At 38.9% G+C, this 14,090-nt stretch overlaps 1 pseudogene; it reads right to left on the bottom strand.

Moving 5' to 3' along the window:
* Nucleotides 1–12,812: 12,812 nt before the first annotated feature.
* LOC138164035 (large ribosomal subunit protein eL14 pseudogene) lies at nucleotides 12,813–13,818 on the bottom strand (annotated as a pseudogene).
* Nucleotides 13,819–14,090: the final 272 nt, after the last annotated feature.

Here is a 14,090-nt window from a genome sequence, read left to right as displayed (position 1 = left end):
TCCAACTTCCTGACAAGTGGTATCCCTGCTTTCACCTCATATTCACCCACCTCCTTTTATTAAAACCCTTCTCCCATTTCCCATAGGAACACTTTATGATCCTTCAGAACCTGGCACAGTCATTCTTCAAGTCGCTTTAACTTCTCTTCCTAAAGGGAGAACCACAGCTTACACTTGCAGCATAGCAGTCATTTGGCTATGCCGTCATTGTTCCCTGTGGCAAATATTTCACCCTTCATACACATGACTGCAAAAATCATCCATGCTTTCCATATTCATTTATGTTTTCAGCCTTTTAAAAGCTATCAGTAGATTTTTACACTTCATGCCTAAACATCTCATTAAGTTGTTTTTTTTATAGTCAATTATCACCTTACCTTGACAGCTTCCCTTTAATTTCAACAGCTCCATAGCTACTATACACACTACTTCTCCCATGCCCTAGAACCAATCTCTGTTTCACCAAATTTGCTCCTATCCACCAATAAATTATTAATTTCCTTATGCAGCAGTTTGTTCCACCCACCTTTCCTTGTCAATCAACTTTTCCTTTTATTTAAAAATCCTCTTAAATCATTACTCCCTAATCTTCCTTAATCATTCCCTCCCCCCCCTCAAAAAAAAAGCTGGAAGTAGAATCTGGATTTGGAGAATGTACTTACAGCTTTCCTCAATTTCTCCCCCAAATTTAATTTTTAGTCCTCACAAGAGCAAACTCTTTTAACCTCTTCATATCACCTATAACATTTCCTAGTTCTCTTTTCCCCTTCCTTCTCCCCACAGAAGCTAGAGGTAGAAAAAGTCAGATAATTGTAATGGAAGGAGCAAGGAGAAAATAGTCCCAATCCACTCTCCAAACCCCATGGTAAGAGTGAAAAGAACACTTCGTTTGGAGTCAGGAAGCACAGCCCTGATGCATGCTGTGTCAGCAAAATCACTTCCCTCTAAGCCTCTATAAAGGGAAGAGAGAAGTTGTTTGAGGAAGACCCCCTAAGGTCTTGCAGTATATTTATGATCTTTAGCCCTTTATGGAATACCTGTTGTGTGCCAAACACCATTTTATGTGCTGGGAAGACAAAACCAAAAATAACACTCTCTGTTCCTTACGAGCTTATACATTTGATATTTTATAGTTAGAATTTTCATTTAATTAGAAATCTAGTTTCTAATTCATATTTTTTTCCTATTCAAATTCAACATTTACTTGTTTGATGAGTAAGTGTTTATTTGATTCCTAATCATTTTTTTCTGGTGACTTTTGTTTAAAGCCACTAAAAACAGCATTCCTCAAGGTTGAGCATTACATTGATAGTTGAGGCTTAAACTGTACTGGGATTCTTGACTCCACAGACAACTTGCTTATAAATGGAGCTACCTTTTCTACTCCCAAGGCAATGACCTGAATATATAAGGTATAATTAAGCAACCATGTAAAAATGCTTATGTAAGTTTAATCAATAATGCATTTTTCTGCTCTAGGAATTTCATTTTTATAAATAGAAATTGCCCTGAATAAAAGCCAACAAGAAGACAATCTTAAAAAAAAGCAACTATACCCTTTTACTGATGACTTCAATGATAATTCCTTGTGCTGTTATTGCATCCATTGAATAAGAATAAGATATTGTTAGCTTACATCCCATTATTTTCAAGATGAGAAACCACTCACTAAAGATCTGAGTATATGAAAAAATCCCCCCAAAAGCTAGATGTTTGGCTATTTAGAAAACTATTTTAATTGCCTTTTTAAAAATTGCTGAGCTTATAAACTCCCTCTGTCCCAGTTTTTAAGCAACCTTTCCATGGAAAGCATAGCTATAGAAGGGATGTTTGAGACCATTTAAATCCAGTGTTATTTTATAGATAAGGAGACTAAGGCAAAGAGTTGTGATCCAATGGCAACTGATACTTTTTAACTAGTTTGAAATAAAAAGGATGACAAATCGTTTTTTGAAGAATCTTAGGGATCTTTAGGGAAACTAATGAAACTTCCCCCTCCTCCCCTCAATGAGCTAGGGCTAGAAATTAAAGATATTTGATGGGGGAAGTGAGTGGGGAGAGAATCGCTAAGAGAAGAGCCATCTCTGGGTCATCTCAACTGGAATTTATGCTAACTAGAATAATCAGTCTGCCACTCTTGATTACAACAGCAGTCAGCACCACATTTTATTTTATTTTATTTTTGCAAAAACATCAGGTTTCCCTGCTTGCCTTTCCCCCCACAGTCTCTCTTGAATGGTTACTGATCAAATTTCTTTTTTCTTGTCTCTCCTATCAGTAACCCCCTTCTCTATATACAACCTATGTCCCATTCTTATAGAGCATTTCTGTCAGTTGGCTTTTACTGATATAGCTTAAGCACTGATAGATTGGACCCTTTTGTTGAGTCTTGGGATTGGGTTTTTTTTTTTTTATTTATCTTGAGTTAAGTTTTGGCATCTCAGCGACACAGAAAAACAATGTGGGTTCTGCTTTTGTGGCAAGATAATTCTGGATGCCTCTAGAGTTAAATGTATTTAGGTAAAGCAGTTAACAGTTCCTATTGCATTATACTGCCCCAAAGTATATTTTCCATAAAGTATATTTCCTTTAAGCTTTAAGGTCTTAGTGTAACTTGCTGATTTTTTATTTCTTGTCTGGAATGTGGTTGTGAAAAATCTGTCTAAAATTAAACCTGTGGCCTTAGGAACCTCTTTAAGGATGGGGTTTTTCATGGTACTAACAATGTTCTCCTGACTGATTTCAGGATCTCAGTAAACTTCTGGATATCTAAAGTCTAGGCCTTTCTGATGGTGTCAGTTGCTTTGGAGAAATTGAGGAAGTTTTCATAAAAGAAGGCTGCGGTTTTGTGTTTACTCTCTGAGGTCTTAGTGCGTTACATTGTCTTTTTACCTTTGCTGTGTCTTGCATGTAGTCTAGGATTCTACTGAGCAGGATACAAACAATATCATAAAGCTTTTCGTTGCACTTTTTAACCTTTGTGTAGAAGGCTTTTCCAAAGCTAAAAACAAAACCAAAAATAACCCAGTATTTTTTCCCTTTGAAGAATGTTTAATTTTACTATTTCCCAGCCATCTTCATTCCATGGACCTTGATGAACATTTATTAAATTCACCCATTAAAGCTTGTCATTGGACAATATCTACACTGTGAATGTTATTTGCCAGGGAAAAAATCGCCATTCCTGGTTGCATGTAATCCATGCCAGCAGTGTATTCTTGCATCACTTCTGTCTCTGGTTTCCTTCAGGATTCAGCTTAAACACTACCTTCTTCCTCCTCAGCTACTACTGCACTCTCCCACAAAACTACTCTGAATTTATTCGGTGTATGTTATGTATCTACTAAAGCATCTATCCCTGTTAGGAAGTCAGCTCCATGAGGAGCTGTTTCTCTTTGTCTCTGTATTTCCCGGTACTTAGCACAGTGCCTGACTCATAGTACATACTTGATAAATACTTGTAGATTGATTCAAAGGAATCACAAAAGAAGTTGGAAGAAAAAAAAAAGGTCTGCTCTCACTGTCTCCTGATGGAAGAGGGCATAGAGGGAGAGAGTCAATAGCTAAAGTGAATTTTCACAGTTCATACATAAATAACAACAGCTAACATATGAGGCTTCAGGACTGAAAAGAACTTTACAGATTTCTCATTTGATCCTTATAACTACTCTGTGAAGTAGATGCTATAATCAGTCCAGTTTTACCAATGAGGAAACTGCAGATTCCAAAGTTTAGTAACTTTGTAAGTTCCTTGCAAGTAGGAATTGTTTCAAGGTGCTTGGAATGTAGTAGGTGTTTCAACAAATCCTTGTTGATTGTACAGAGGCCTTTCAGCTAAGTGTCTTGGGGAAGATGCAAACCCAGCTCCAAGCCCAGTACTCTATATACTATGCTATATTCCCTCCCTTTGACCTACAACATAATACTACTAAATGTGCCCATTACTAACTTGTCTAAGGAGTACTCCTGGATAACAGTCATACACTATTAAAACTGGAAGGGACCTCAGAAGTCACTTAGTCAAAATCTTCATTGTACAGTTAGATTTGAGGCACAGAGAGATTAGATTCAACATCACACAGCTAAGCAATAGTGAAAAAAGACTAGAACTACAGGTTCTTCTAACTCTCAATCCATTATTCCCACAGTTGATGAAATATAAAATTGGCAGAAGTTTTCTTAATTCTTTTAAAGAACTTTGAATATTTGCTTAAATCTTCTGTAACTCATCTTTGTATTTAGCCTCTCATTTAATGTAAAAATAGTAAATATATTAATACAAATTTCTCATTCTTTGCCTCAAAGGAAGTGCATGCCATCCCTATTGGATTTTTACCAGTGTTGTAAAAATGTTTAAACACAGTTTTTAAGCTATTTACAACTTTAATAGACTTTTTCTAGACTTCTATTGTTTTCAAGACTGGGTCTCCTCTTGCCCAAGCTGGAAGTGCAAGGTCTACTCATGTTGCTAGTACTTCTCTGATCACCACACAAGACAAGACAAGAGCTTAGCCATGCTGTTTCCCCAACCCTGGATGGTTTACCTTCTCTTTAGGGAGCCTGGTGCCCTCCCTCCCCACCTCCCAGGAGCACTCACCATATTAATGGCAGGATTAATGCAGACACCATACTGACTTAGACCACTGCAACTGAGAACCTCTGAGCTCAAGAGATTCCTCCAGCTTTAGTATCTCTCATAACAGGGATTATATTCATGCCCCACCACCACTGGCTCTTTTGAATGATTTTTGAGGATCTGTTCCAGACAGATATCATGGGATCATAACTTTAGATCTGGAAGGAACCCCAAAGACCATCTAATCTGATCTCTTTATTTTATCAATGAAGAAATGAGGCCTGGAGAGAACAAATGACTTACCCAAGGTCACATAGTGGTAAGTGGCAGAGTCAGGATTTGAACCAGGTCCTTTAAGTCCAGAATGCTTTCTAGTTCCTTATTCAACACCTTTTTGAGAATGTATACTTTCTCCTAACAGATTCTCTGGGCATCAACATTTTGAAGGTTGAAATTGTTTAGTTACAGCCTTGATAGTTGCTTTCTTCACTGTTTAAGTAGTTTGTTCTCTTTGGGCCTACCCTTACTTTTGTTGACTTAGTTCTTATATGGGCTTAATTTTAATTACAAAGTAATTTATAAATATGAGTCAACACTTTTAGAATTTGCAAAAGTCAAACTTAATGATTCTCTGGTCAGGCAAAAATTCCTTAAATTAATATTACTGTGGTCTGATCACAGACCTGAGTATCTTGTGATATTGAAAATAAAAATGACTTTCTTTTAATAAATCTTTTAATCCTAGTGGCTCACTGAATTTGACTATATCCTGAACTGTTTAAGGAATAAAAGATGGTCTTTTGGAGATAAAGGCCTAATCCAATCGATTAACAATTACTACTTCAAACATTATCCCCCAAAGTAGGGGGAAAAAAAGGATGATGAACTCATTCATTTTTTGTGTTTTGCAATGCTCATTGTGGTTCTGTGATATAAGAGGGGCCAGTATACAAACAGAAACTGTTCTGTCCTCCTCCCCAAGCTTGGTCAGTGTTTGACCAAAAAAGGTTTTTCTGCTACTCCCCATTATGACAACAAGAGAAATCATTTCTCCATAAAAACATACTCCTAGAGTCCCAAGTTTTCATATTCTAACTACTATAGGGTTTCTGTCCCCTTTCAACCTTCCCTGGTTTCTCAACAGGCCTCTTTCAATTGGAAAAGAGTTACTATGAAAATTTGAGGAAATCTAAGTATAAATCTACATCACACATTACCTTGGCACAATTCTAAAACACTAAAAAAAAATGATTGCTGGCCCATATTCATTCTCTACCCATTATTGCTTCCTCTAACTCTTAGATTACTTATTTACCTTATTTCCACCCTCAGAGCCAGTCCCCTCAGTTCTACCAATTGCCAGCAGCTTTCCTAGATTTTACCCTTAGACTCATTTCCCCTTCTTAATAATTAACCCTGCTTCCAACCACAAGCCAGTTGAGTTCTCTCCTAGCTCCCTTGGTCACTGGGGGGAAAAAAAAGCAGTGTCCTTTTCTATGCAGGTCCCAGGTACATTTCCCTTGGCCTCAGTTTGAAACAACTCTTCTCATGGCCACCTGAACTACTCATTTGGAATGAAGATTTGGAGGGAAAAGACACTGCTGTCAGCCGGTCCTATAATTAGATGAGCAGTATCCCCTATTATTATTATTATTATTTTTTTAAAGCAATTGGGGTTAAGTAACTTGCTCAAGGTTACACAGCCACTTAGAGCATCGGATGCCAGAACCGATCCTAGGTCTCCTGACACTGGGGCCAGTGTTCTTACTCACTGCGCCACCTGGCTGCCCCTCAGCAATTGGGGTTAAGTAACTTGCTTAAGGTTACATGGCCAGTTATTTTGTGTGGGTGTTAAGTATCTGAGCCCGAAACTTCCGGACTCTGGGGCCTGTGCTCTTACTCACTGAGCCACCTGGCCGCCCTTCCTATTCTTTCTTTATATTATTTTTCTCATTCTTTGTAATCCAGCCTCAGACATTACTAGCTGAATGATCTCAGGCAAGTCTGTTCAGTTTCCTTAACTGCAAAATGAAGATGATAACAGCATCTATCTCCCAAGATAGTTGTGAGGAAAAAAATATTTGTAAAGTGTCTGGCACATAATAGATACTAAATAAATGCTAATATTATTATTACTATAACATTTAATACATCTTGTTACCTGCTACATAATATGCATTCATTATGTGGACTACCCGGGCAATGTCTAGAAATAGCTGCAAATGCCCCCAGATCCTGGCACAGTGGGAGAAACACACTGTCGTTGGAGGCGGGGCTCCTGGGCTTGACCTTGGGGAAGTTACCTAATCCTTAATGCCCAATTACCTAATACCTAATCCCAGGGCATCATCTCAGCTACAAAATGAGGGAGTTGGACAAGATGAGCTCCAAGGTTCCTTCTGGCCCCAAAGCTATCATCATTCTATGCCTATCATGATAGGAATCAATGACTATGTCATTACTGGAAATTGGGACTTTTTATTATTAAGAGCTTGTTGATCCTTTAGGTAGTCTTTTTTTTTTTTTGGAGGGGGGAAGACAAGGCAATTGGAGTTAAGTGACTTGCCCAAGGTCACATGGCTAGTAAGTGTTCATTGTCTGAGGCCAGATTTGAACTTGGGTCCTCCTGACTTGAGGGCTGGTGCTCTATTCACTGCACCACTTAGCTGCCTCCTCCTTTGGGTAATCTTAAGAAGAATTGGTAGAAAGAACAGTCCCAGTGTCTGGCAGTGTGAAGCTTAGGGAGGGTGGGGGTAGTAAATCTATTGGTTGGGAGATATAGAATATAACAACAAAGAATTATCTACTTTCCTCAATGAATTCTTTTTGTTTTTAAATCTTTGGTTTCTACATCATCTACAATTCCCAATTATCTCTTCTTCACAGAGAGCCATACATTAAAGAATCGAAAAAAGAGAAAATAGTGAAACCAACCAACACTTGAATTAAGCCAAACATTATTTGTAGTCCTCTTACACGCCGGGGCCACACCGACTTCTACCCAAAAGAAAGAGAGGTACATACTCATATCTCTTCCTTGGGGTCATTTTTGGCCATTATAATTACAAAGAATTCAATTTCTATTCTTCTTTCCATTTATATTGTTGTTGTCATTGTGTATATTATTTTCTAGAGTCTGACTGGACTGAATCACTACAATTTCCTTGAGGTATATGTCTGGCAGTCCTTGAATACATTCTTTATTTGAACTTCTCCCTTCCCCCAAGAGCTGATACTTCAGTGGGACTGATAGCTAGCTGGTTTCTACAGGGACATTGAAGGGATCCAAGCAGGTAAAATCAGGCATGGAGAGACTTCTGGTTGGGGCAGCTAGATGGCATGATAGAGTTCTGGGCCTGGAGTCAGGAAGACCTAAGTTTAAATCAGGCCTCCTATGATCCTGGGCAAGACAAGGTTTTCTTGTCTATAAAATGGCTGGAGAAGGAAATAGCAAACCACTCCAGTATCTCTGACAAGAAAACCCCAAATGGCATCATGAAGAGTCAGATATGACTGAACAACTGAACAAGAAAAAAGGAGCTGTGGTAAGTACCTTCATTCAGGCTAAGTTGAGCCTCTAAGGATAGGTCCCAGGCAAAGAACCAGGGAGAGACAACAAGCCCAACACTGAAAGGCCTTCTAGCTAGGAACTCCTTTGGTGTTTTCTAGACTGGAAAATACACAAGGTACAAGAAGATTTGTCATCTTTAGCATCCGAGATGATAAAGATTTGGAACTCACCATGCCCTCCAAGTGTGCAAGAGGACCCAGAGTCTGGCTGACAAAAAAAAATATCCCAATTCAGGAAGTAAGACTACAAATATAAATAAAAGAAAGTTTATGGATTCAAGAATTTCCAGAAGGGAAAAAAAAAACTGAAGGAAGAGAGTAACTCCACAGAAACTATGGACAAAACCTCAGATGAAGGTATGACTTGACCCCAAGGTCTGTTAGAATTAAGGAAAACAGGGGCAGCCAGGTGGCTCAGTGAGTAAGAGCACCAGCTCCAGTGTCGGGATGACCTGCACCAAATCTGGGCTCAGATACTCAGCACCACACCCAGAAATAACTGGCCGTGTAACCTTGAGCAAGTTACTTAATCCCGATTGCTTAAAAAAAAAAGAATTAATGGAAGATGTAAACTAAGAAATTAAAAAAAGATACCATAAATGACAGTTTTAGAGGGGAAAAAATTGGAAGGAGAAAAAAATAACTTATTAAAAGCAAGTTAACACTCCCTAAGTATTAGAATGACCCAAATAAATTAATAAATCCATGAGACAATAAGAACTATGAGAGAAGAAATACATATATGTATATAATTTTATCAAAAACAACTGACCTAAAAAATAGAACAGAGAGAAATATAAGAATCATTAGACTTCCTAAAAACCATAACAACAACTACAAAAAAGTCTGGGTGCCATACTTCAAAAAATCATAAAGGAAAACTGCCTAGACCAATTAGAACTATAAAGCACAATAAAAGTAAATTGACTGGTCATCTAAAAGAAAGCTCCCAGGGATGTCATGACCAAAATCTAAAGCTTACAATTCAAAGAAAAACTACTGTGAATAGCCAAAAAGAAAGCATTCAAGAATGAAGAAACCACAGTCAGAAAATTTTAAAGAGGAAAACAGGTTTGTTACATATAAAGAAGGCATTCCAAAGAGCACAGTGGAGTGGATGGGTATCATGGACTGGGTCATGAGGGGAGTGGGAAGGAAATTAGAGTTTGGGTAATGGAGGAATTTGATGGCTAGGTGTCTCAATGAAACCACTGGGACTGGAGTCAGACTCATCTTGAGTTCAAATTTGGTCTCAGATACTTATTAGCTGTGTAACCCTGGTCAAATCACTTAACCCTTTTTGTCTCAGTTTCCTTATCTGTAAAATGAACTGGAGAAGGAAATGGCAAACTGCTTCAGTATCTTTGCCAAGAAAACCCCAATTGGGGTAATACAGAGTTGGACACAATTAAGAACAGCTATTTTTTAATAGAAAGGGATATAGCTGGTCAGTTGCATTCCTGTAACAGAGGTTCTTAACCTGATTGAGATGAACTTCTTTTTTTACATTTATAACTATTTCAATATATGTGGTTTACTTTTTTTTACTCAAAAACAATTTTTTTAGCTTTTATTTAGTATTTTATTTTTCCCCAGTTATTTACTTCTAATAATGAGAAAGGTCTTATGAGTTACAAATATCTTTCCCATGTGGGAATGTAAACAGTTTAACCTTATTAAGTTGCAATGATTTCCCTATCCTGTTTACCTTTTTATGCTTCTCTTGAGTCTTGTATTTGAAAGTCAATTTTTCTATTCAGCTCTGGTCTTTTCATCAAGAATGTTTGAAAGTCCTCTATCTCATTGAATATCATTTTTCCCCCGGAAGGATTATACTCAGTTTTGCTAGGTAGGTGATTCTTGGTTGTAATCCTAGCTCCTTTGCCCTCCAGAGTATTGTATTTCAAGCCCTCCACTCCTTTAAGGTGGAAGCCACCAAATCCTGTGTTACCCTGACTGTGGCTCCATGATATTTGAATTGTTTCTTTCTCACAGTTTGTATTTTCTCCTTAATCTGGGACCTCTAGAATTTGGCTATATGATATTCCCGGCAGTTTTCACTTTGGGATCTCAGGGGGTGATCAGTGGAGTCTTTTAATTTCTATTTTATCCTTTGATTCTAGGGCAGTTTTCCTTGGTAATTTCTTGAAAGATGGTGTCTAGACTTTTTTTTTTAATCATGACTTTCAGGAAGTCCAGTAATTTTAAAATGATCTCTCCTGAATCTATTTTCCAGGTTAATTGTTTTTCCAATGAGGTATTTCACATTGTCTTCTATTTTCTCATTCTTTTGGCTTTGTTTTATTGTTTCTTGATTTTTCATAAAATCATTAGCTTCCATTTGCTCCATTTGAATTTTTAGGGAATTATTTTCTTCAGTGAGCTTTTGGACCTCCTTTTCCATTTGGCCAGTTCAACTTTTTAAAGAATTATTCTCATCATTGACTTTTGGAATCTCTTTTACTATGTGACCTACTCTGTTTTTTAAGGTGTTATTTTTTGTGTCTCCTTTACCAAACGACTCATTTTTTATGATTTTCTTGCATAGTTCTCATTTCTCTTCCCAGTTTTTCCTCTACCTCTCTTACTTGATTTTCAAAATCCTTTTTGAGCTCTTCCATGGCCTGAGATCAATTTGTATTTTTTTCTTGGAGGCTTTGGATGTAGGAGCTTTGACCTTTGTTGTCTTCTTCTGAGTGTTTTGATATTTCTCATCACCATGGTAATTTTCAATAGTCAGAATTTTTTTCTGTTCTTTGATAATTTTCCCAGCCTATTAGTTGACTTGTAACTCTATTTTAAAGTAGGGCTCTGCCTCCAGGGTGGAGCACTGTTCCAAGCTTCAGGGATTTTAAGCAGCTATTTCCAGAGATACTTCTAGGGACCTGTAAGTTTTCATTTCTTTAAGTGATATGATCTAAGGAGAGATGTTTACTCCTCTCCTGACCTGTGCTCTAGTCTCTGAGTGACCACAAGCACTCTTTTCTGCCTTGTGACTATGAGGAGGATCCCCCTCCACTGCTACTACAAGCTCTGGTCTAGTGCTCATCCTCACTCTGGGACTGTCACCCAGGTCTGAGTATGGGTAAAACAATAGAGCTCTGACTCAGTTCTAGAAAAAAGACCTTCGTAATCTCCTTCTGACCAGTTGCTTGATGCCCTTATTGTCTGTGGACTGAGAGCTCCAGAAGCAGCCACTCCCAAGGTCTACTCCTGGTTTGCTGGGGCTGGGGCTGTGCTGGCTCAGCCTACATTGGACTGTGCTCCACTCTCCCCCATGTGCAACAAACTTTTCCTGCTGACATTCTAAGTTGTTTTCAGCATCTGTGGGCTGAGAGGTCTGCAAAATGCCACTGCTCAGTTCCCCTGAGGCCTGCTTCACTAGACTGCTGAAGAGGCCCAAGACACAAAAAAAGTTAACCCCTGCATGACAGACTAATTTTCAAATTCCTCTTTGTTGCTTTTTAAGCTATTGGTGAGGAATGGCTCAATAAGATTTAGAAGAGTTGTTTTTTAGTCATTTTCAGTTATGTTTGACTATGACGCCATTTGAAGTTTTTTGGCAAAGATACTGGAGTGGTTTACCATTTCCTTGGTTTACCATTTCCTTCTCCAGCTCATTTTACAGATGAGGAAACTGAGGCAAGCAAGGTTAAAAGACTTGCCTAGTAAGTGTCTGAGGCCAGATTTGAACTCAGGTCTACCTGATTCTAAGTCCAGCACTCTAACCACTGTTCCTATAGCTGCCTTCAGGGAGAGGTTCTTAATTATATTCACCTGAGGAACAAAAACCTTTCCCTCCCCCTTGTCCCATGCCCCATTGTACCCATATAACCCCCACAAAATTTACCAAGAGTATCTGGATTAAGACCCAACCTGGAACACTGAATTTGAACTCATCACAAGAGAAAACAGTCAAAATATAAGGCTGGAGGGTTCTTCGTGACTCCTTAGGAGTATGAGTGAAGAAGAATTCCATCCAGAGACAGGATTGATGTTCCTGCCCAACCTTCACCCCCAAAATGATTAGCACCAGGATCCTTAAGTGACTGGAGAAATGAAGTAGCATTCTCCATACACAATGCATGGCGTAGCTCACCACTGACCATACAATTGCGATAATCCCATTCACAGAAAACTTGAGAAGAGTCAACCTATTGTCAAGTGTTAACTTGGGGTCTCCCTTTAAATTGTTCTATAATTCATATAAGTCCTAATTCCCAATTTGAGACATTGCTATTTCAATATCAACTTCTTGAAAAAGTTGTGTCCTCCTTCGTGAGAGGATCCATCTTGGGGGAAAATGCACATAGAACTCCATTCCTAATGTGGTCAGATGAGACACAATGCTAAAGTTTCTTTCGTTCCTAAGCAACCCTTATATGAAAGCAAGTGATCATTCTCCATCTGGATACCACCATTGATAAGAAACTCAGTACCTCATAAGGCAGCCCATTCCACTTTTGGAGAGCCCTAAATATGCTATCCACCCCTCTCTACCTTATCTGAAAGGATATTCAGACAGACAGACAGACTAATTATTTGGCAATTGGTCCTCATTTGGACAAAATCTGCCTCCCTAAAATTCTTTTTTCTTTTCTTTTGTGTGCGTGTGTGTGTGTATGTGTGTGTGTAGGAAAATCTTTCTTTGATTTCTGGCAGCCTCTTATTTTTTGGCCTTTGGATCAGGTTTCCAGGCAGGTGACTTCTTGGCAGGTCCCTTCTTGGCTGGGGCCTTCTGGCCAGAGGCTTTCTGACCATTCTGGCCCTTCTGGCTGGGGGCTGTGTTCTGGCCCTCAGCCTTCTTCAAGGGAATCTTCTTGGCAGAGACCTTTGCCACAAGTGCCTTCTGGGTGGCTCCCTTCTTGGGAGACTCCTTCTGGGTGATGCCTTCTGGAGCTTCTTCACTTCATGCTTGATAATTCTATTTCTCATTTTCTTGGCCTTGATGACTTTGTAATGGTCAGAATCTGTCATCTTCACTTTCCTTTCTCTAGCTTCGATCTTCTTGGCCCATCTTGTGGCTTTCCATTTTGTATTGATCTTTTCTTTCTCCCACACGGCCTGGTCATACTTCTGACAGGCACTGTGTGGGAACTTGAGCATAAAGTCTGTGAGTTGCATACACTTAAATGGCATAGCCTGCCTCCTCACACCGCTGCAGGGGCCATCAACCAAATCCCAGTTCTGGTTGATCACATCCACAATGGCCACCAGCTTGCTGGCATGCAGCTCAAAGAAGATGTAGGCTATATGGCCGATCTCTACATAGCGCTTGAACACCATGTTGGTGGTGCTGAATGAAAAGCCCCCCTAAAATTCTTGCCGAGTTACTCTTGTTCTGCCTTCTATGTCTCTTTGAGATGTCTAATCCCACTTCTATCAATCAAGAAGAATTTATTGAGCACATACTATGTGCTAAACACTGACTATATACAAGTATAAAGAATTTTAAAATCCCCACTCACAATGAGCTTACATTCTAATGGGGGAGACAATTAGTACATATATAAACAAATTCAGCCTTAATATGAAGCTAATGAATAGAACAATATACAAAACTCAAAATCAATGAACCTACAATCCTTTGGGAAAACAAGCCTAAGGATACAGCCCTATGACTCAGCATCATGCCTCATCATCATAATTCTTACATACGCAGGCTTCCCCACCTTCTTCCAATGAAGAATTTCATGAGGCAAGCATTGATGCACTGGTGAGAAGAACTGGAGTTGTTGACCAGTTGACATAAACTCTACATTCTTTTTTAGCCTGCTTCAGGCTTTCATACAGGTGGTTGGGTTAGATCCTGTTGTGTGACCCTAACTGCTCAGTTTTCCAAGATCTTTCTAATCACTTTAGCCACCCAAGAGAGATGGAATGGTCTTTCCAGACTGTCTGAAACTTCCTTGCTGCCTCCCAGACCTTCATGCCCCAATGTGAC

This window comes from Petaurus breviceps, unplaced genomic scaffold, assembly GCF_028583685.1.
Source record: "Petaurus breviceps papuanus isolate PSGF00001 unplaced genomic scaffold, PetGlider_PUasm1.0 189, whole genome shotgun sequence".
Lineage (NCBI taxonomy): Eukaryota > Metazoa > Chordata > Mammalia > Diprotodontia > Petauridae > Petaurus > Petaurus breviceps.
This window is presented reverse-complemented; position numbering and strand designations above follow the sequence as displayed.